The sequence below is a fragment of the Mobula birostris genome, chromosome 13 (genome assembly GCF_030028105.1).
Source record: "Mobula birostris isolate sMobBir1 chromosome 13, sMobBir1.hap1, whole genome shotgun sequence".
NCBI classification, from domain to species: Eukaryota; Metazoa; Chordata; class Chondrichthyes; order Myliobatiformes; family Myliobatidae; genus Mobula; species Mobula birostris.
In genome coordinates this window covers 30,536,379-30,559,701 of record NC_092382.1, presented here as the reverse complement: position 1 = coordinate 30,559,701, position 23,323 = coordinate 30,536,379, and the positions used below count along the sequence as shown (strand labels likewise).

Sequence of the window (23,323 nt, the reverse complement as noted above, 5' to 3'; positions counted from 1 at the left end):
ATAAAGTATATTTTGAAATATAAAAAAAAATCTGTTCTTATCAGTTTAATATCTGATACGTCCCTTATCTGGGGACCATATATTAAATTGATTTTTGGAACAGGGAGATGGAATAGGGACTTGCTCCGTCCACTCCGCGCATCGACCCGGTATTGCAGTGCCTCCGGGAACGGTGCACCTCCCCTCGGGGAAACTAACAACAAATGAAAAATAGAATCCGGTTGTCTCCATGCTTCCTGTTTCTGCCCCGTACTTTTCGCAGGCTACATTTGTTTTTAATGAGGGGACACAGCAGCTCAAAGGCAACCATGGGAAAATGGCAACAGAAACAGCACGCACACAATTTACAGCAGTCGTGGATAAAGTCAGGTCGGCAGGAAAACACACGCAGACGATTAATAACGAACGTGGGAATAAAGTACACACACACACATCCAAGGGAAAAGTCAATACGATGCCCGAGCCCCTTCACTGTACAGGCACGGCTCAATGCTATCAGGGACAATCACCAACCCTATTCAATGCACAGCTTACCAACAATTTCCTCCAGCGCTGTTCCACGGTTCTCAGCCTGGAATGAAGCAGAGTGGTCCCTCGGAAATGGCAAAGAGAGCGTCCAGCCCTTTTCATGCAGGAAGGCTGAAGTGCCCGGCCCAGGTAATTCACAGGAACGCTAACGGCTCGGTGCCGGCAGGGTTAAGCTGATTACAAGGCCGGTGGTTAGGTGTGCAGTGATGGGCGAGGAGGGGTCAATCCTTGATTGGCAGGGGGCGTGTCTTCTGACCAGGCGTGGGCAGTGCTGTCACGTGACAGTCAGCACAGTCCACCCCTCGGCAGCCTCGCCACTCGCCAGGCGTTACCGCAGTGAAAAGGAAAGGAATACATCTTCCTCTATTTATAAGGTGAACGCTATATCTGACTATACAGAACTAAAGAAAGACAGACGTGCTCATAAAAATTTGGCAGACAACATAATATACACACAGCGATGATAAATAACGAGAATGAGTGCAATCGCCCAGTTGCCCACCACCCCACCGCCACAAAGCTCCTTCCACAGGGTGCAGAGGTCAGGGTTGGGGATCCATGTCCATGTACAGCTGCCTGCGCGTAAAACGGGGAGGGCTTGTCTCCAGCCCTTGCCTCTGCCCCCACTGCATCTATTCAAGGAGGGTGATACCATCCCGCACGGTCCTCCCGTTAGCTGGTGTCATGAGGGGCAGGATCACTGACTATATCGGGGTGCGCGGTGCTGACCAGGTATCCTGCGACGGTACCGGTCACCCGGGTGTTTTATAAAAAATTACGGTCGCAGGCTCCCTGGTAGATGCCGTTGACCAGCGCCCACTCTCTAACAACCCGGGTGCCCTGACTGACCGTACCCGATTGCGGGCGCCGGTGTAGATCCCACTCCAGGAGGGTGGGGTATCGGACCCTCACAGCGGTCACCACCCGATCCCACAGGGTAGAGCCTACCCGGATCTTCGGCTGCGGCGCCCGTGGGGCGTTGTTGATCAGACAGGCTCCCCGGGGCGCTCGCCTCTTGATCAGAGAGGCTCATGTTGGGGCCCCCCTCATCCCACAGCCGGAGCAGCCCCGCGGCCAGGTGCTCGCAACGTGGGTCCAACTGCTCGGGCCAGTCCACCGGTTTACCGTGGTCCGCCAGGCCTCAAATCCCTCTCTCGTCGGTCCAGCCGGGAATCCTACGCTCGGTGCCTGTACTGGCCATTTTGCCCCTGTTCCAGAACACTTTCCCCACGCAGCGCCAGTGAGGAAACAGATTCTGCAGGTCTCAAAGTCAAGGGCTCTGGGCTCACAGTCTGGGTAGTGAAGGATTTTATTTACAGAAGGCAAACGGGGGAAAATGGCAACGGAAGCAACACGCGCACAACTTACAGTAGTCGGATCAGCAATAAATCACATTAAATCGCGTGGGGACAAAGTATACAACCACCCTTGACTTTGTGCAGGCGCGGCTCTTCTGCTTAGGGACAATATCCACACTCCCAACCCTATTCAAAGCACAACTCACGGACAGCAGGGTGGTCCCTCGGAGGCAGCACAAAAGAGAGAGGGTCACGCACACGTGGGCTGCTTTATAGGTCTGGAAGGTCCAGCCCAGGTGATTCACAGGGAAGCCAATGGCTCGGTGCCAGCAGGGTTAAACTGATTACAAAGGCCAATTACCCGAGGCCAAGTACAAGGCTAATTAACGAGGCCAATGGTGAGGTGTGCATTGATGGGCGAGGCGGGGTCAAACCTTGATTGGCAGGTGACGTGTTTCCGGCCAGGTAAATGGGCAGAGCCGTCACGTGACGGTCCCGACCCCCCCCCCCCCGTCCAGATGCCAACTGCGTTTCATTGGCTTTGTATCTGGAGTCGGCACAATGACAAAGCTGCGTCCGGTCTGATCTAATCACTCAATTCAGACCCAAACAGGAAATGTGCAGGTTTCATTTAAATCTCTCCATGTGTATGAACACTAATTACTATTCACATTCCTCCAGCCTCACTGGACAGGAAACATCAAGTGAGAAACAGCAGGAGGCGGCCATTCAGCCCCTCTAACCATCAACAAGATGACGGCTGCTCTCCCATCTCAGCCACATGTTTCTGTCCGATCCTCATTTCCTCGATTCCTTCGGTCTCCACACATCTGCCGGCCTCTGTTTTATGTGAGGATGATCACTGAGTCTTCACCACCCTCTGTGGTGGGGATTTACAGACATTCACCCCCCTCGGAGTGGAGACATTTCCCCTCATCTCAGTCCCGGACAGTCCACCCCCTTTTTCAGAGACTGGGATCCCTGGTTCAGCCGGTAATGATGTTGTGCATTTCAATGTGTTCACCCCTCAGTCCTCGATTCGCCAAATGAAAGGGTTATTGCATTTGATCTTTCTTCATATGATGACCCCACCACCGGGGATCAGTCTGGTGAATCTTCATTGCACTCTCTATAACAAATACTCTCTAACCTCTTTGTTAATCCTCTATGGAATTAATTCCCATCTTCTGCAGCCCCGTGTTGCCCCAACCACTCACCTCCCACCCCCGTCACTATTTCCACCTTCCCACCTCCCCCTCACCTGGATCCACCTCTCACTCCCCAGCTCTTGCCCCATCCCCACCCCTCACCTCTTTTCTCGGACTATTTCCCGTCCACTCTCAGTCCAGAGGGAGGGTCTCGGCCCGAAATGTTGACGGTCCATTTCCCTCCACAGATGCTGCCCGACCCACTGAGTTCCTCCGGCAGTTTGTTCTTTGGTCTGTGTGACCCGTGTTAGTGTGGGGAGCGGGATTTTACACCATATTCCCGGTACAGTCTCAACAAAACACAAATAATTGTCACTTTGCCCGGACCATCGGCCCCGCTTGCAGGGCAACAGTCTGCCGGTGTTTGCCCCCCAATGTGGTGAATCGCCACCACCGTGGGCTCAGACATTTCCACAGATGAGCCCCTCCTGTCCCCACCGGGACAAACATCCTGTCCGCCCCCTCTCTCACCGTCTTCATCCTCTCCCTCCCCGGGGAACCGGCATCAAACCGACGGGCCGAGCGGTCTCCTCCTACCTCTCAGCGACACATCAGACTCCGGCCGCAGGAGACGCTTCACAAACGCCCCAACTTCCCTCGGAGGGAAATGGAAATAAATCAGAAAGCGGACATTTACTTTGACGGTTGTCCCGCCGTGACGGAAAGTTCGGGAGACGGTGTCAGCGGGGGTAACGCCCTCTCGGCTGGTCCACCTCCGCTATTGGTTGGAAGCAGTGATTGACACTGCTTCGCACCAATGGGAATAGCGCAGCGCGTGACTCCTCTGTTGACAGCGGTGGGGGAGGGTCTGGTCACGTGATTAGTTTCCCAGCCGTTAAACCGACCAAGCTCGAGCTCACCAGCGCGCGGGGCACAAAAGGCCCCGGATGATCGGTTGAGGTGAGAAGGGATCTCCGGGTTGGGGGTCTCACCGGGCGGCGTTTTCAACACCGACTTCGGGTAGTTGCTGTGACTCCGGACTCCGTGACCCGCAATCCCGGGACAGTCCTGCTCTCTTCCCTCTCTCTCAGCCCCACCATCCGTACACGGGCCCCGGGGAGCTTCCGGCTGATGAGGGAATGGGAACCGATGGGTCTCTCAGACAGAGCTGAGCTCCAGCTGTCTAAATGCAAGGATCGGGAACTCGGAGAAAGGGAACAAAATCTTTTACATCAGCTGTTGTGAAAATCACCTTTGTTCTGCCTCCAGTCACAAACCAGAGAAAATCAGCAGATGCTGGAAATCCGAGCAACACACACAAATTGCTGGAGGAACTCAGCATTAGTACTCTTTTCCATAGATGCTGCCTGGCCTGCTGAGTTCCTCCAGCATTTTGTGTCTGTTGCTTGTTCCACCCCCTCTTGTTCTGGACTTTCTACCCGTGAGAACATGTTTTGTCCCACTCTCTCTGGGTACATAATGATATCAAACACCTTTGTCCTGGGCAACAAGTAGCTTTCACATCACAAATGTGCCAGACTCCAATGAGACAGACTACTGCCCTTCCCTTCATATTCATTGGCATTGCCATCACTGAGTTCACCACCGTCAGTCACCTGGAGGAGGGTTCAGGGGAAATATTTATGTACAATACAGAAACTGGTGTTACCTGTGTGTATTGTGACGATGCAAAAGTTGCTGGAGAATTTGCAAGTGGGAAGAAGTGGAGTGATATTTGGAAATCTGACTTTTTCAAGCATTATTTAGCAAGAGAATCACATATGGACAGTGTGCAAAAGCTCTGGTGAGAAAATCCTTCATTACCCACTACAGGCCTACTATACAGGTTGTGTGAGAGTGCAGATGAACTTGATCAAATCCAGGGGACATCAAAGTTTTTATTGACAGTGATTTGCTAGCTTTAAAATGAATAGCTCAAAATGTAAAATTTAGTGCCCACATGTTGTTGTCACCGGGCAAAAAATTGCACAGCACAAGATTTTTCCGCACACTGGTCATTAGAAATTAGAGGGGAGACCTCCAGTGTCCCTGATGCCCTCACCTACAAGATCTGCATCCAGCTGCAGCTTGTAACCCTGCACTTTAAGGAGTTGGAACTTGAAAAGGATGAATTCCGGATCATCCAGGATTTGGGGTGGGTGATTGATATGACATGAAGTGAAGTGAGTTACACCCACAGTGCAGGACACAGGATGAGAGTCAGGAAGGGGAATGAGGGTAAACAGCCATCACGGGAGACTCTTGTTGCCATCCCCCACAACAGCAGGTAGACCACTTTAGAAACTCTTGGTGGGTGTTACCTGACTGAGGAAATTCAGATGGATGATAAGGGATTTCTTAGTTGGGGAACAGAACTAGAAGGAGATAAATATCCTACTGGTAAGGCTTGTTAGTGCGTACCTGTGGGGTGGGTGGTTAAACTAAAGTTACAGGGAGGATTGGAGCCAGAATGATAGAACAGATAGTGGAGCGGTTGAATTGACTTTATTACTTTCATCCTTCATATACATGAGTAGAAATCTTTGCATTACGTCTTTGTCTAAGTGTGCAATTTATAGTAACTTATAATAATTAATATGTACAACAGGACATTCAATATAACATAGAAATGCAATTGTATCAGCATGAATTAATCGGTCTGATGGCCTGGTAGAAGATGATGTCCCGGAGCCTGTTGGTCCTTTTGCTGTGGTACCGTTTCCTGGATGGGAGCAGCAGGAACAGTTTGGGGTTGTGGTGAATTGGGTCCCCAATATCCTTTGGGCCCTTTTTACACACCTGTCTCTGTAAATGTCCTGAATAGTGGGAAGTTCACATCTACAAATGCGCTGGGCTGTCTGCACCACTCTCTACTTGTTGGTCCTGGCTTTTATGCTGCAGTACTGTTTCCCAGATGGTAGCAGCTGCAACGGTCTGTGGTTGGGGTGACTCAGCTCCCCAGTGATCCTACGGGTCCTTTTTACACAATAATGTTAATATCCTGGATAGGGGGGAAGTTCACATATACAGATGGGCTGGGCTGTCTGCACCACTCTCTGCAGAGTCCTGTGACTGAGGGAAGTATTGTTCCCATCTCAGGCAGTGATGCAGACTCTCAGGATGAGCTCAAGTGTGCCCCTGTAGAAAGTTCTTGGGATTTGTAGAACCATACCAAACTTCTTCAACAGTCTGAGGTGAAGGAGGCACTGTTGTGCCTTTCTCACCACACAGCCAGTATGAACAGACCAGGTGAGATCCTTGGTGATGTTTATGTCAAGGAATTCAAATTTGTTCACCCTCTCAACCCCAGATCCATTGATGTCAATAAGGGTTAGCCTGTCTCCATTCCTCCTGTCGTCCACAACCAGCTCCTTTGTTTTTGTGACCATGAGGGAGAGGTTGTTTTCTTGACACCAGACAGATGTTGTTCAGATCTCAAAGAAAGTCAGTAATCAAAAGGTTGAGCATGGTGCAATTTACTCTCCTAAGCTGTCTATATCACAATGCAAGAAGCATTGGAGGAAAGCCAGATGAGCCCAGGACAGGGAATTATGATATTACTGGGAGTTGGTTGCTCCCAACAGTGAGGGATTTAGAGGAACAAATTTGTAGAGAGATCGCAGACTGTGCCAAGAAACAAGGGTTGAGATTGTAAGTGGTTTTAAATTTCCATATATTGACTAGGACCCCACACCATAAAAGGGCAAGATGGAGTAGAGCTTGTCAAATGTGCCTTTAATCAGTACGTAGAATTTCCAGCATAGAAACGTAGAATAAGCGATTAGGAAATGATCGAGAATTAGTGACAGAAATTAGTGTATGGGAACACTTTGTATCCAGTGATCATAATGCCATGAGATGTTTTCAGCCATCTTCTGTTGGTTTTTCAAAGTTTCCAAATATTTTTTGCTCTATTATTTGCCATCTCTTTGGCTTTTATGTTGGCTTTGGCTTTTCATTTCAGCCACGGTTGTGTCCTCCTGCCTTTAGAGTGCTTCACTGGGATGTATCTACCGTGCACTCAGCTCCCGAATTGCTCCCAGAAACTCCAGCCGCTGCTGCTCCATTGTCACTCCTACCAGTTTCCCCTTCCAGTCAAGTCATAGAAACATGGAAAAGTTCAGTGTGGAAACAGGCCAGTTGCCCCATCTAGACAATACTAGAAACATTTAAGCCGTCCAATGCAATGCCCTGCACCAGTACCATAGCCCTCTATACCCTCACCACCCAGGTACCTGTCAAACTTCTCTTAATGGTGAAATCAACCTCACATGCAGCACTTGTGCTGACATCTCATTCCACACTCTCAGAATTAATTCAGTGAAAAGGATTTCCACGTGTTCCTGTTAAATTTTTGTTAAATGGGGAAGTCACTTACCCATGACTTCTGGTTGTCATCCCACCCAACCTCAGTGGAAAAAGCCTGTTTGCATTTACCCTATCTGTACCCTCATAATGTTGCCTACTTCCAACAAATCCTCAAAGCAGTATATAATTTCCTTGTTTATGCCTTTTTTAGGTGCATAAGATGAAGAGGGGCACTGATTATTGTGTGGATAGCCAGAGGTTTTTTTTCTCCCAGAGTTGAAATGGCTAACACGAGGATCATAGTTTTAAGGTGCTCGGAAATAGCTACCACTCTCTGAGTAAAGAAGTTCCCCCTCGTGTTACCCCTGAATTTTTGCTCTTTAACTCTCAACTCTTGTTTGAATCTCCCCCATTCTCAGTGGAAAAAGCCTATCCACGTCAACTCTATCTATCCCCCTCATAATTTTAAACACCTCTATCAAGACCCCCTCAACCTTCTACGCTCCAAAGAGTAAAGACCCAACTTTTTCAACCTTTCTCTGTAACTTAGGAGATGAAACCCAGGCAACATTTTAGTAAACCTTTTAGAATGCACGATTTCTCTCCCTCTTTCACCAAATTTCAATCCCTCATTATGATATTGTAGCCATTATTGGGACTTGGTTGCGCCCGACAGTCTGAGGGATTTAGAGGAATAAATTTGTAGAGAGATCGCAGACCATGCCAAGAAAGAAAGGTTGATTCAGTAAGTGATTTTAACTTTCCATATATTGACAGGGACTCCCATACTGTAAAAGGACGAGATGGGGTAGAGTTTGTCAATGTGCCCTTGATCAGTAGGTAGAACTCCTGACACAAAAGTGTGCAACGAGCTGTTAGGAAATGATCCAGGGCTGGTGACAGGAATTAGTGATCATAATGCTATGAGATTCAAAGTAAGTATGTGAAAAGATGGATCTGGACCACGGGTTGAGATTCTACGTTGGAGAAAGGTCAATTTTGAACGTATCAGAAATGAGCTGACAAGTGTGGTTTGGGACAGACGTTTTCTGGCAAAGGAGTACTTGTAAGTGGGAGGCCTTCAGAAGTTAAATTTTGAGGGTGTAGAGTTTGTATGTGCCTGTCAAAATAAAAGTTGAAAGGTAACTGGTGCAGGGAACCTTGCTTTTCCAGAGATATTGAGGCCACGGATATTTTGTTCCTCCAAATGCCTCAGACTGTTTGGTGCTACCAAGACCCGTTAATGACTACAGTATCATAATTCCACGCACTGAGCTCATTGGACTGTTTTTTAGTCATCTTCTGTTGGTTTCTAATAGCTTCCCAATAGTGTTTGCTCTTTTGTTTGCCCTCTCTTTGGCTTTTATGTTGGCCTTGGCTTCTCATTTCAGCCACAGTTGTGTCCTTCTGCCTTTCCAATGCTTCCACTTCTTTGGGATGTATCTATCACTCGGCTCCCGAATTGCTCCCAGAAGCTCCAGCCATTGCTGCTCCGTTGTCACTCTTACATTTTCCCTTCCAAACAAGTTTGGCCATCTTCTCTGTCATAGAAACATGGAGAAGTTCATTATGGAAACAGACTAATTGTCCCTTCCAGTCAATGCCAAAAAGCATTTAACCTGTCTAATGCAACTATCTGCACCGGAACCATCGCCCTCCATACCCCTACCATCCAGGCTCCCATCCAGACTTCTTTTAAATGGTGAAACTGAGCTCATATTCACCACTTGTGCTGGTACCTCATTCCACACTCTCACGACCATTTCAGTAAAGAGCTTTTCCAAATGTTCCTGTTAAATTTTCACCTTCCCCGCTTACCCATGACCTCTGGTCGTCATCCCACCCAACCTCAGTGGAAAAAGCTGCTAGCGTTTACACTATCTATACACTCATAATTTTGTATACTAACAAATCCTCAAAGCAACGTATACTTTCTTTGTTTATATTAGGAACCTTTTCTAGGTGTATAAGATGATGAGGGGCATTGAGCCAGAGGTTTTTCCCCAGGGCTGAAATGGCTAACACGAGGGGCAGAGTTTTAAAGTGCTTGGAAATAGATACCAAGCGGATGTCAGGGGTAAGTTTTTTTACACAGAGAGTGATGGGTGTGTGGAATGCACTGCCAGCAGCGGTGGTCGAGGCAGATACAATAGGGTCTATTAACAGCCTCTTAGGTAGGTACATGGAGCTCAGTAAAATAGAGGTCTATGTGCTAGGGAAATTCGAGGCAGTTTCTAGAGTAAGTTTCATGGTTGGCACAACATTGTGGGCTGAATGGCCTGGAATATGCTGTAGATTTCCATGTTCTATGTTGAACAGTGAAATAACTTTGGCTATCCTACAATCCTCTGATAATCCACCGTCACTAAGGATGATTTAATTCTCTCTGGTAGGGCCCTGACAATTTCAGCACTTGCCTCCTACAGGGTCTGAGGGAGCACCTTGTCATGACCTGGAGATTTTCCACCCTAATCTGCCTCAGGATAGCAAATATCTCCTCTTCTTTAATCTGTACAGGATCCACAATTTTTATGCTGCTTTTCCTCACTCCCGTAGACCCTGTGTCCATCTCCTGAGTAAATAGAGATGAAAAAAAATACTTAAGATCTCTCCCATCTGCTTTGGTTCCACACGTGGATTCCCATTCCGGTTTTCCAGAGGACCAACTTTGTCCCTTGCAATCCTTTTGCTCTTAATCTATCTCTAGAATCCCTGACGATTACCTTTCCTCTTTTCTGTGAGGGCAACCTCTTGCCTTCTCTTAGCCATCCTGATTTATTTCTTATGTGTCCTCTTGAATTTCTTATACTCCATAAGAATCTACCTGCCTATCCCTGTTATGCAACATCATTTTGTGCTTCATCAGGACCTCAATCTGTCTTGCAAACCAAAGTTCCCTGCAGTTTTTATCTTTACCTTTTATTCTGAGAAGCACATACCCACTCTGTATTCTCAAAATTTCACTTTGAAGGCCTCCCATTTACCAAGCACACCTTTGTCTTAAAGCAGCCTGTCCCAATCCACAGTTGCCAGATCCCAGTGTCATAATTCCAGGTGTTGATCCATGCGCTGAACACACCCGCTTTTCCTACGCTGCTCCTTGCATTGAAATATATGGGCCTCAGCATATTCACTGCACCATGCTCAACTTTTTCATTCCTGACTTTGTCTGAAGTCTGAACAACAACTGTCTCCACAACCCCTCCACTATCTGTTCTGTTATTCAGGCTCCCATTCATCCTGCAACTTTTGTTTCACAGACCCCACACACTGTGAAGCACTAGCAAGCCTTACCATTGGTATCAGATACATTCTTGTTTTGTTCCCCAAACTCATGAATCCTCTATTACCCCTTTGGCTTTCCTCTCCCAGATCAAAAAACAAGGAGGTGCATACCAGGTACAGGCAGATAGGAGTAAATGGGGTACTGATGAGGTACAGGAAATTCAGGTGAAGTAGCCCCAGCAGACAAGGTGAAGGAGAATCCTCAGAGATTCTGCAGGTATGTTAAGACCAAAAAGATTGCAAGGGACAAAATTGTTCCTCTGGAAGATCAGAATGGTAATCCATACGAGGAGACAAAATATATGGGGGAGATTTTAAATATTTTTTTGCATCTGTATTTACTCAGGAGATGGACACAGAGTCTATAGCAGTGAGGCAAAGCAGCATCAACTTCATGGACCCTGTACAGATTACAGAGGTGGAGGTGTTTTCTGTCTTAAGGCAAATTAGCATGGATAAATCCCCAGGGCCTGACAAGTTGTTCCCTGGGACCCTGCAGAAGACAAGTGCAGAAACTGTTGGGGCCCAAGCACAGATATTTAAATCATCCTCAGTGACACGTGAGGGACTGGAGGATTGGAGGACAGCCAATGTTGCTCCGCGTGTAAGAAAGACTCTTAAAAAGAAACTAGAATTTTATATGTTGGTGAGCTTGACATCAGTAATGGGAAAGTTACTGGAACGTATGTGCAGGAACCGGATATATCAGTATTTAGATAGTTGTGGACTGATTAAGGATAGGCAGCATGGCTTTGTGCATGGTAGTTCATGTCTAACCAATCTTCTAGAGCTTCTTGAGGAAGTTATCAGGAAAGTGGATGAAGGCAAGGCAGTGGATGTTGTCTACATGGACTTTAGCAAGGTACTTGACAAAGTCTCATATGGGAGGTTGATCAAGAATGTTCAGTCACTCAGCATTCAAGATGAGATAGTAAATCGGATGAGACACTGTCTTTGGGAGAAGCCAGACTGTGGTAGCAGATGGTTGCCTCTCTGACTGGAGTCCTGTGACTAGTGGTGGTGTTGCACAGGGATCAGTGCTGCATCTGTTGTTTGTCATTTATATCAGTAATCTGGATGATAACATGGTTAACTGGAGCAGCAAATTTCTGTATGACATTAGGACTGGGGGTGTAGTGGACAGTGAGGAAGAATATAATATCTTGCAGTGTGATCTGGACCAGCCGAAGAAATGGAAAATGGAATTTAATGGAGACAAGTGTGAGGTGTTGCATTTTGGTGGGATCAAGGTCTTGCACAGTGAATGCTCGGACACTGAGGGGTGCTGTAGAAGAAAGGGATCTGGGAATACGGGTCTATAAATCACTGAAAGTGGTGTCACAGTTCGATAGGGACGGAAGGAAAGATTTTGGCATATTGGCCTTCATGAACCAAAGTACTGAGTACAAGAGATGGATGTTATGTTGACATTTTACAATACATTGGTGAGGCCTAATTTTGAATGTTGTGTGCAGTTTTGGTCACCTACTTACAGGAAAGATGTAAGAGAGGTTGAAAGAGTTCAGAGAAAATTCAGAAGGATGTTGCCAGGTCTGGAGGACTTGGGTTATAAGGAGAGATTGAACACGTCAGGGCTTTATTCCTTGGAATGTAGAAGATCGAGGGGAGATTTGATGGAGGTATACCACAGTTTTTAGGGTTATAGATAGGGTAAATGCAAGCTGGCTTCTTCCACTGAGATTGAGTGGGACTACAACCGGAGGCCATGGGTTAAGGTTGAAAGGTGAGATGTTAAGGCGAACATGAGGGGAAACTTCTTCACACAGATGGTCATCTGTGTGTGGAATGAGCAGCCAGAACAAGTGGTGCATGCGAGCTCAATTTCAACATTGAAGAGGTTTGTATAGGTATCTGGATGGTAGGGATATGGGATTAGACAGTTTAAATAGTTCAGTACAAACCAGATGGCCCATAGGGCCTGTTTCTGTGTTGTACTTTTGCATGACTCTGTGACAAGAACATGAAATAATACTGATATTCACTCTAAGTCCTTTTAACAGCTGTGCATACCAATGATTCATCTGGGCAGGAAATTTTTACATGGCTTCAAAACTGTGATGCTTTAAATTAACAGTACATAAAAGGAAATCCCAGCTGCATGTCAACAAAGGCTATTTGTGTGAGAGTATTTCAGTTACGGTGGGGCCAGGCACCCATGCAACTCAGTGGGAACCGGGAATAATACCAATGGAGAGAGTCAAACTGAGCCAAGTCGCAGATTGGTGACAGCAGAAACATAGAAAAAAAACCTAATCCACAATACAGGCTCTTTGGCCCACAAAGCTGTGCCGAACATGTCCTTACCTGAGAAATTACCTAGGGTTAGCCATAGCTCTTTAATTTTCTGAGCTCCATATACCTGTCCAGGGGTCTCTTAAAAGACCCTATTGTATCCGCCTCCATCACTGTTACCAGCAGCCCCTTCCACGCAGTCACCACTCTCTGCATAAAAAAAAGCTTACCCCTGATATCTCCTCTGTATCCATTCTCATAGACACAGAAAGAACATCAGAGAATTTGATGGTCATTCCAGATACCATCACTGTGCCCAGTTAGAAGATGATTTCTCTCTCCAAGTTGGGTTGAACTTCACTGTGACAGTGTGATGCCAGATCACACCTTGACAACTCAAGTGATCTCATCTGAAATGTTGTCCTGCACCCATTGTTGGAATTTGTAAATCTTTTTTCAGGGTAAAAACAATAAGGAATTTATCTACAGGAATCTCAAACACAACACGCCAGTTTTGCTGTCTCTGTCCAGATGTTTAAGAAGGGGAGCAAGGGATTCACTCGATCATCCTTCCTGCTCAGATGGTGGGGAGGGATTCACTATCTGACCAACTAGCACGCCCATTATTTTACATAGAGGAAAGGCATTCATCTGCTCAGACAGTGGGAATGGATTCACTCTGTCATCTCAACTGAAGGTACATCAGCAAGTTCACACTGGGACAAGGCCATTCATCTGTTCTGTGTGTGAGAAGGGATTCAGTCGGTCTTCCCAACTGTGAACACATCAGTCAGTTCACGCTGGGCAGAGGCTGGTCATTTGCTGAATTTGTGGGGAAGGATTCACTCAGTCATCTGCCCTAATGTCTCACCAGCGAGTTCACACTGGAGAGAGGCCGTTTACCTGCTCAGACTGTGGGATGGGATTCACTCGGTCATCGGACCTACTGAGACACCAGTCAGTTCACACCAGTGAGAGGCCATTCACCTGCTCAGACTGTGGGAAGGGATTCACTCGGTCATCCACCCTAATGGCACACCAGCGAGTTCACACTGGAGAGAGGCCGTTCACCTGCTCAGACTGTAGGAAGGGATTCACTTGCTCATCCCAACTGAAGATACATCAGCGATTTCACACTGGAGAGAGGCCGTTCACCTGCTCAGACTGTGGGAAGAGATTCACTCAGTCATATCACCTACTGAAACACCAGTCAGTTCACACTGGGGAGAGGCCATTCACCTGCTCAGACTGCGGGAAGGGATTCACTCGGTCATCTGACCTACTGAAACACCAGTCAGTTCACACTGGGGAGAGGCCGTTCACCTGCTCAGCCTGTGGGAAGAGATTCACTCGATCATCCACCCTACAGAGACACCTGCGAGTTCACACCGGAGAGAGGCCATTCACCTGCTTAGACTGTGGGAAGGGATTCACTCGGTCATCCACCCTAATAGCACACCAGCGTGTTCACACTGGAGAGAGGCCGTTCACTTGCTCAGACTGTGGGAAGGGATTCACTCGGTCATCTCAACGACAGAGGCACCAGCAAGTTCACACTGGGTAGAGGCCGATCACCTGGTCGGACTTTGGGAAGAGATTCTGTCTGCCAAATCAACCAGATGTGCATCATTGAGTTCACATTGGGGAGAGGCCATTCACCTGCTGCGAATGTGGGAAGTGATTCACTCAGTTATCTATCCTTATGACCCACTACCGGGTTCACACTAGGGGAGAGGCTGTTCACCTACTGTGAATGTGGGAAGTGATTCACTCAGTCATCTAACCTTATGTAACTCTCGCTTAGCTAGCAGCTTAATATAGGTTGTGACAGCCCCCCAGCCCGGCCAACGTTAAGAAATCTCGTTTGCGTGGATGCTGTGTGATGTGTCTCCTGTTACAAATCAGTACCCCGAAATAACGAACAGTACACAATATGCGATTAAATTATTGAGCTTTATAATTCCTACTTTGACTATATGGTTAGTGAAGTAAACAAAAAAAGAGAAAAAGGGCCCACTCTCTCCATTCTCATCTTCTCATCTCTCCCCAGCAAAAAACCACAAAAATCTCTCTTCCAGACTCACAAGAAAGAACATTTCTGTCATTGGATAGCCCCGCACTCTGAAACCCTGTTATCTCCAGTCGTAACCTAAACATTACTGCTGCAGAGAAGCCATTACCTCAGCAGTGAAACATTGCAGAGAGGCCATTACATGAGCAGTGAAACCTTACAGTGTCTGACAGCTGTGACACTCGACTGGATTCACACTGCGGAGAAAGTTTCAATAAGCTGCATGCTGGATATTTGTCCATCACCGTTGCTGAATGCAATTTTGAGAGTGACTGTCGGTGCTGAACTCTGCAATTATTGCTGCTGCTCACCACACCCAGTCTGCACCCTGGTCACTGGGCATGGGAGGAGTTTCCTCTGCTGCATATTCACCTTTAATGGGACTGGAGTTTAATATTCTGGATCTGAGAGAAATAAATCAGTTCTATTTTAAACTCAGTCTCTGGTACTTGGTGAATTTATAACACACCTAGTGTACAGTAGAGAGTTAACTCAGGCCGGCTGGACCCTGCCGGAGCATCTGTTCCAAGACAGTCCTTTTAAACCCTCCCCTATTGTTCACCTCTCGCTCTCCCTGTGGGATGGGTTCCAGTCACCACTGTTACATATCTTGTGGGTATCTTGTGACTGTCTTATGACCATGATGTAATGCAGAATCTTATGAGCATGAGGTAATGGTCTTGTGAGGGTGGGGTGATGTAATTTTCCCGCCAATGTGAGGTCACGTGATGACATGTTCACAACAGGTATATTACGGGGAACCCTGGTGTGACGCAGTTTGTCTTCAGCTGAGTTATTTTTAGTTTGTCAGATACTCCGTTATGCTGCGTATTTGTCTCATGATGCAGTTTCATTTTAAACCGGAGTTTTACTTTCTATTTTAAGATAAAACCTCTGTGCTGGCAGTTTTGCCAATATCTGCCAGGTTTTTGTTAGTTTTACCTTTGCAGTTCAGTATCAAAGAGTGAAGACCTTCATCAAAAGGACAGGAACCTGAAGGATCACAATAAGGTTGGAGTCGTTCAGCGGGGTAATGAAGGATCGACCTTATTGAGTCTTCGGTCAAGAAATAGTGACCTGCATCTGAGATCACTCCTGCAAAAGAGCAGGGAAGTTTCAGCAGTGTTACTTGCCTGGAAAAGGTCAGTTCCTTTACGCCGTTTTACTTCCTTCATCGTGAATCCTTTGGACAGAATCAGCAGAAACGTCATGTCTGTGAAGAAATCCGTCTCCAGAGAAGTCTCTCCTTATTGACTGTGTAAATCACTTGAACTTTTGAATTTACTACTTTAAGAACTGTGTTAGAATTTACCACTTTAAGAATTGTTGCAGAGTTGTGTATAGCAGTTAACTCCGGTTAAGTTGGTTGTTTGTTTACTTTTCACTATTGTGGAGCAAAGTTTCATAAATGTTTATGTTTGTTTAAAAAAAACATTGACTCATTTCTATATTCATTGTTGCTAATGCTGTAACCAATCGGGGGCTCTTGGGATTGTTCCGATTTTGAGGTTGAGTGCTTGTTTAATTAGTAATCTGATTTGAATAAGGCAATTTCCAATTGTTTTGTTTGATTGGTTTGTGGGTGGTATTCAGCAGCAATGAATATTGATGAGTTTATGGAATCACCAGACCTGGACTTATTAGCGATGGCGAAAAAGGGTGATGTATCCGAGATTGCTAGAGGGTTGGACCTTAAAGGAATTGCAAAAGTTACAACAAACCCATAATTCAAAGAAAAAGCGTGACACACTATATAGCATCCGGTAATTTTGCTGGGGATGCGTTAGAAATGTTTCCATTCAGTAATCTTGAGGTGCAGTTCCATAACGAACAGATAAAGTTCGAACAAGTTAAAGTGGACTTGGAATGAAGTTAATTAGAAGAAGAATATAAACTAAGGGAATTTAAAACTAGAGAAGCAGATAAACAGAGACAGTTTGAGCTAGCGATGGAGAAATTAAAGTCTGAGAATCAGAATTCCGGTTCTATGAAATAGTTTCTTGCTAGTCGAGAAGTTATTTTGGCTCCTCCACTTAATGAAACAGAAGTGGACAAATATTTGTAACATTTTGAAATTGTTGCTCTCACTTCAAGGTGACCAAAAGATCAATGGCCAGTGATGTAACAAAGTATAATTAGAGGTAAGGCACAGAAAATTTATACAGCAATAACTGCTGAGCAAACACTTGATTATGATACTGTGAAGCAGCATATATTGAAAGCGCATGAACTGGTTCCAGAAGCTTATAGAGAAAGATTCAGAAATTTGAAGAAAGCTGTGGACGAAAATTACGTGGATTTTACCTACGATAATTCTGTGTGTTTTGAGAGATGGGTTTCCTCTAAAAATGTGAATGGGGAGTAGAGTAAATTAAAAGAGTTGATTTTATTGGAGGAATTTAAAAGGTGCATCCCTATTGAGGTAAGGACATACTTAAATGAGAGGGACACTGCTACGTTGCAGGAGTCTGCTAAATTAGCTGATGAGTATGCTTTAATCCATAAGAGTAGATTTCCTCAGGGTAGAACTTTTAAAAGGAAAGATAGCACAGGGAGTCAAGGTAAACCAGAAATTAAGTCAGAAGTTAGTGAGAAAGGTAAGGATGAAAGGAAACATATGAAGGAAAGACATTTTGGTCCTATTTGTAATTATTGTAAGAAACCTGGACACATCATAGCTAACTGTTTCTGATTAAAGGAGAAGGCGGCAGTCCCGGATGCTTGTGTGCAACGTATTGAAACACTTGTAAATCCACAGAGTTCGATAAATACACATGAAGCTTTGTCAGACTTCGACCAAGTTAAGAGGGGATATGATTATTTTATAACCGAAGGATTTGTATCCTTGAAAGAGGGACCCAATCCAGTGCCAATAAAAATCCTTAGGGATACTGTAGCTTCTCAATCACTTATATTAGACAGTGTTCTCAAATTTAGTGATGAGTCTGACATTGGTGAGGTAAACTCTATAAGAGGTGTTGGGAGTGCCCTTATGCCAGTACATTTGCATAGAGCAAACTTAAGGTCAGGGTTAGTTACGGGACTTGTGAAGTTACGACTACAACCCAGTTTAAGGATGAATTGCGTTTCTCTATTATTAGGGAATGACTTAGCAAACAGACAAGTCTTTCCAGAAGTGCATTTGACAACAAAGCCCATACCTGAGGAACCACAGATGGATTCTTCTAAAACGGATTCTTCCTGTGTTGTAACCCAAGCTAAGGCTAAAAAGATTGATGTGCAGGATGGGTCTGTTACCCATGACTGTTCAACTCGGGATTCAAATTTTGAGGATGTGTCAGAAACTTTCTTACCTTCATTGTTTGATCAAGATTCTGGTAGTAAGTCTGACCATGAAGATTTATCTCTATCTCAGAAAAAGATGATAACAGAGCAGAGTAGAAACCCTGAGATTATCAAATTAAAAGAACAAGCTCTTCCAGATAGTGAAATTGAGAAGGTGTCAGTAGGGTATTATTTTGAGAAGGGAGTATTAATGAGGAAGTGCAGATCACCTACAAGTCCTGCAAGTGAAGAATGGGAAGTTAATCACCAGGTAGTAGTTCCTAAAGTTTACTGGAATGAGATTTTAACTATGGTTCATAGTATGCCTTTGGGTGGCCATCAACGTGTAAAGAAAACTGCAAATAAGGTTTTTAAATATTTTTACTGGCCTACTTTAAGAAAAGATGTGGCGACATTTTGCAGAACGTGTCAAACTTGCCAAATTGTGGGTAAAGCTAATCAAGTTACTCCAGTGGCCCCACTGCAACCGATTCCAGCATTTGGTGAACCATTTTCCAAAATTATTATAGATCGTGTAGGCCCATTGCCAAAAACTAAGATTGGACATCAATATTTGCTGGCTATCATGTGCACAGCATCTAGGTTTGCAGAGGCCATTCCACTCAGGAATATAACAGCTAAAATGGTAATAAAGGCTCTTATAAAGTTCTTTACTTATTTTGGATTTCCTAAGGAAATACAATCTGATCAAGGTGGTAATTTTATGTCTGGATTGTTTCAGCAGAGAGATTATAAACTGGGAGCAAAACAGATTACCTCATCTGCATACCATCGTGAATCACAAGGAGCCTTGGAGAGGTTTCATTCTACCCTCAAAACCATGGTTAGGATGTATTGTGTGGAAAATGAAAAGGACTGGGATGAGGGCGTACATTTATTACTTTTTGCAGTCTGGGATTCAGTGCAGGAATCCCTAGGTTTTAGTCTTTTGAACTTGTGTTTGGGCATAGATTTAGAGGACCTTTGGACTTGTTGAAAGAGCAGTGGATTAATAAAGAGGTACGTACGAATTTGCTGGATTATGTTTTAAAGTTCAAGGAAAGATTACTTAAAGCGTGTAGCTTAGCCAACGGAAACTTAAAGTTGGCTCAGGAGAAAATGAAAACGTGGTATGATAAGGATGCTAGAATGAGGTCATTTAAGCCTGGAGATAAGGTGTTGGTTCTTTTCCCGGTGCAAATGAACCCTTTACAAGCTAAATTCCATGGTCCTTATGAGGTTATATCCAAAGTTAATTATGTGGATTATATGATAAAAAACGCCAGATCAAAGAAGTCCCACACAGCTATGTCATATAAATATGATAAAACCATATTATGAGAAACAGTCTGCTACTATGACTGTTATGGTTAATAATAAAGAGGCTGATCCCACTAGGGACTTAATGGATGATTCATCTGAAACTCATTTTAAAGCCAGCATTATTTCTGCCAGATCATCAAACTCAACAATTCTGGAAAATATTGATGAGAAATTAGCTCATTTATAGCCAGAGCAGAGACAACAAATGAAACAGTGAATTGTTAAATACAGTATAGGGATTTATTTCCAGACGTTCCTAAAAGAACCACTGTAGCTACAGTTGATGTAGATGTTGGAGATGCAAATCCCATAAAGCAACATCCATATAGGATGAACAGGGCAAAATGTGAACTTGTGAACAAGAAATTAAGTATATGTTAGAGAATAATATTATTAGACCTTCTAATTCGAATTCGAGTTAACCTTATGTGATGGTTCCTAAGCCAGACAGTAGTATTTGGTTTTGTACTGATTACAGGAAGGTGAATACTGTGACAAAAACTGATGCATATCCAATCCCTGGAGTAGATGATTGTGTGGATGAAGTGGGAAAAGCAAAGTTCCTTACAAAAATTGATTTGTTAAAAGGGTATTGGCATGTTCCATTGATGGTTAGAGGTCGAGAGATTTCTGCATTTGTAACCCCATCTGGGTTATATGAATATAATGTTCTTCCATTTGGGATGAAGGATGCACCAGGTAATTTGCAGCGGACGATTAATTCTGTGATTCATGGGCAGATGCCTATATTGATGATTTTGTTACAGGAAATGATACTTGGAAAGCACATGTTACTGCGGTGGAGAAACTATTTGAAAGACTTTCAAAAGCTAACTTAGCTAAAAGCGAATTTGGCCATGCCATAGTGACCAATCTTGATCGCCTTGTAGGTCCAGGTTTGGTTAAGGATAGTGGTTAAGGAAATGAAGCAAACTCCAATTCAGTAACAAAGTTTAATGTTACAGGAGTATAATATTTTGATAACCTATATTAAAGGCAAAGATAATGTGATTGCTGACAGTCTATCTAGATACTAAATGTGCAATGTAATTTTTTATGGAGTTATATTTTAGCATTTGTAACACTCCTACTGTATATTAGTTTGTAAGCTGCTGTATGATACTGTGTATGTTGTAAATTTTATACATTTGTATTTCTTTTATAAATTGTTAGTTTTTAAAAATTTTGTTCATAACAGACCAAAATTTTCTCCTTTTTGGTGGGAGGTGTTATATACCTTGTGGGTATCTTGTGACTGTCTTATGACCATGATGTAATGCAGTATCTTGTGAGCATGAGGTAATGGTCTTGTGGTGGTGGGGTGATGTAACTTTCCCTCCAATGTGAGGACACGTGATTACATGTTCGCAACAGGTATATAACAGGGAACCCTGGTGTGATGCAGTTAGTCTTCAGTTGAGTTATTTTTAGTTCGTCAGATAGTCCGTTTTGCTGTGTATTTGTCTCGTGATGCAGTTTTGTTTTAAACCGGAGTTTTACTTTCTATTTTAAGGTAAAACCTTTGTGCTGGCAGTTTTGCCAATATCTGCCAGGTTTTTGTTAGTTTTACCTTTGCAGTTCAGTATCGGAGAGTGAAGACCTTCATCAAAAGGACGGGAACCTGAAGGATCACAATAAAGTTGGAGTCGTTCAGCGGAGTTATGAAGGATCGCCCTTATTGGACTCTTCGGTCAAGAAATAGTGACCTGCATCTGAGATAACTCTTGCAAAAGAGCAGGGAAGTTTGAGCAGTGTTACTTGCCTGGAAAAGGTCAGTTCCTTTAAGCTATTTTATTTCCTTCATCATGAATCTTTTGGACAGAATCAGCAGAAATGTCATGTCTGTGAAGAAATCCAACTCCAGAGACGTCTCTCCTTATTGACTCTGTAAATCACTTGAACTTTAGAATTTACCACTTTAAGAACAGTGTTAGAATTTACCACTTTAAGAACTGTTCCAGAGTTGCTTATAGCAGTTTACTTCCGGTTAAGTTAGTTGTTTCTTTACTTTTCACTATCGTAAGCAAAGTTTAATAAATGTTTATGTTTGTTTAAAAAAACATTGACTCATTTCTAAATTCATTGACGGATAGATAGATAGATAGACATACTTCATTGTTCCGGAGGGAAATTGGGTTTCATTACAGTTGCACCAAGAATAGAGTATAAATATAGCAATATAAAACCATAAATAAATAATAATATGCAAGTTATGCCAGATGGAAATAAGTCCAGGACCAGCCTATTGGCTCAGGGTGTCTCACCCTCCAAGGGAGGAGTTCTAAAGTTTGATAGCCACAGGCAGGAATGACTTCCTATGATGCTCAGTGTTGCATCTCAGTGGAATGAGTCTCTGGCTGAATGTACTCCTATGCCCAACCAGTAAATTATGCAGTGGATGGGAGACATTGTCCAAGATGGCATGCAACTTGGACAGCATCCTCTTTTCAGACACCACCGTCAGAGAGTCTGGTTCCATCCCCACAACATCACTGGCCTTACGAATGAGTTTGTTGATTCTGCTGGTGTCTGCTACCCTCAGCCTGCTGCCCCAGCACACAACAGCAAACATGATAGCACTGGCCACCACAGACTCGTAGAACATCCTCAGCATCAGCATTGTTGCTAATGCTGTAACACCACTCTGTGGGTGAAGATGTTTCCCTTGACTTTTCTGCAGACTGAAGAAGTTGAGCTGACTGTAGTTCTGCCTGAGATGTTCTTCGCCCCTCAAATCTCTGGGCTGAGGAAGAATGACATTGGGAGTTGTCAGGGTAAGAATGTAGGATGAGGAGAAGGGAATCAGCAGTGGGGCGTGGCAATGAATGACAGAGTAGCAACATTTGGAAGCTGATTGACAGAGAAAGTAATCTGGTTGTCTGACTGATGACACAAACAATACCTGTGGTGAGGTGCTGCACTGGTCGAGGCACGTGTGTGGTGGGAATGGTTTTATCTATTGAGGGAGTTGTTCCTGCTTGTTTATCCCATAATATTATACCCAGATGGTTATTTTAGATTGTCCTATCTGAAATAATGTATTGATTTTCATATAGTTTGTAAGATTTTAACTCTAAAACTGGATCAGGCTCGAATTTATGGTGCCTTTATGAAGTGATGGAGGGAATTCATGAGTTTTTATTTTGAAGCAAGATTTTGGTGAATGATATTTGCCACTTGATTGTAATTAATCAGATGGAGTTAAACTGCTGCAGGAGCCTGGAATATATTGGATTGTCTCTGGTTTCTCTTGGCATTTTCTGCCTTGTTTGTTTGTATTTCATTTATTTTCGATTTTTTTAAATCATTTTGTTAACAACCTTGTCCTGTATTTCTGCAAGGAACTCCTCTGTTTCTAGGATGAGGTCTCCAACTCATTAGAAAGAGTCAGAAGGTGTTGAGTCATTGTGGGTAGAACAAAGGAGTAGTAAGAGTGAAAAGACAGAGATTGCAGTTTTATAGAGACCCCCAAACAGTAGTATGTATATCTTCTACAAATTACAATGGGAGAAGGAAAATGCATGCCAAAACAGCAATATTACAGTATTCATGGGAGATAGTCATGCAGATATATTGGGAAAATCAGGTAGGTGCTGGATCCCAAGAGGAGGATTTCCTAGAATACCCACAAGATGGCTTATTACAGCAGCTCCTGGTTGATCCCAGCTGGGGATCAGCTATTCTTGATTGGGTGTTGTGCAATGAATAGGAATTATTTAGAGCACTTAAGACAAAAGAACCCAGAGGGGAAGTGATCTTAATATAATGGAATTCGCCCTGAAATGCGAGAAGGAGAAGCTAATGTGAAATGTGTCAGTATAATT

At 44.2% G+C, this 23,323-nt stretch overlaps 1 non-coding gene across 1 annotated transcript; it reads left to right on the top strand.

Annotated features, from left to right (window-relative positions):
* Positions 1-183, top strand: LOC140208727 (U2 spliceosomal RNA). Its single transcript, XR_011888892.1, has one exon. It is a non-coding gene; the product is annotated as a U2 spliceosomal RNA (small nuclear RNA).
* Positions 184-23,323: the final 23,140 nt, after the last annotated feature.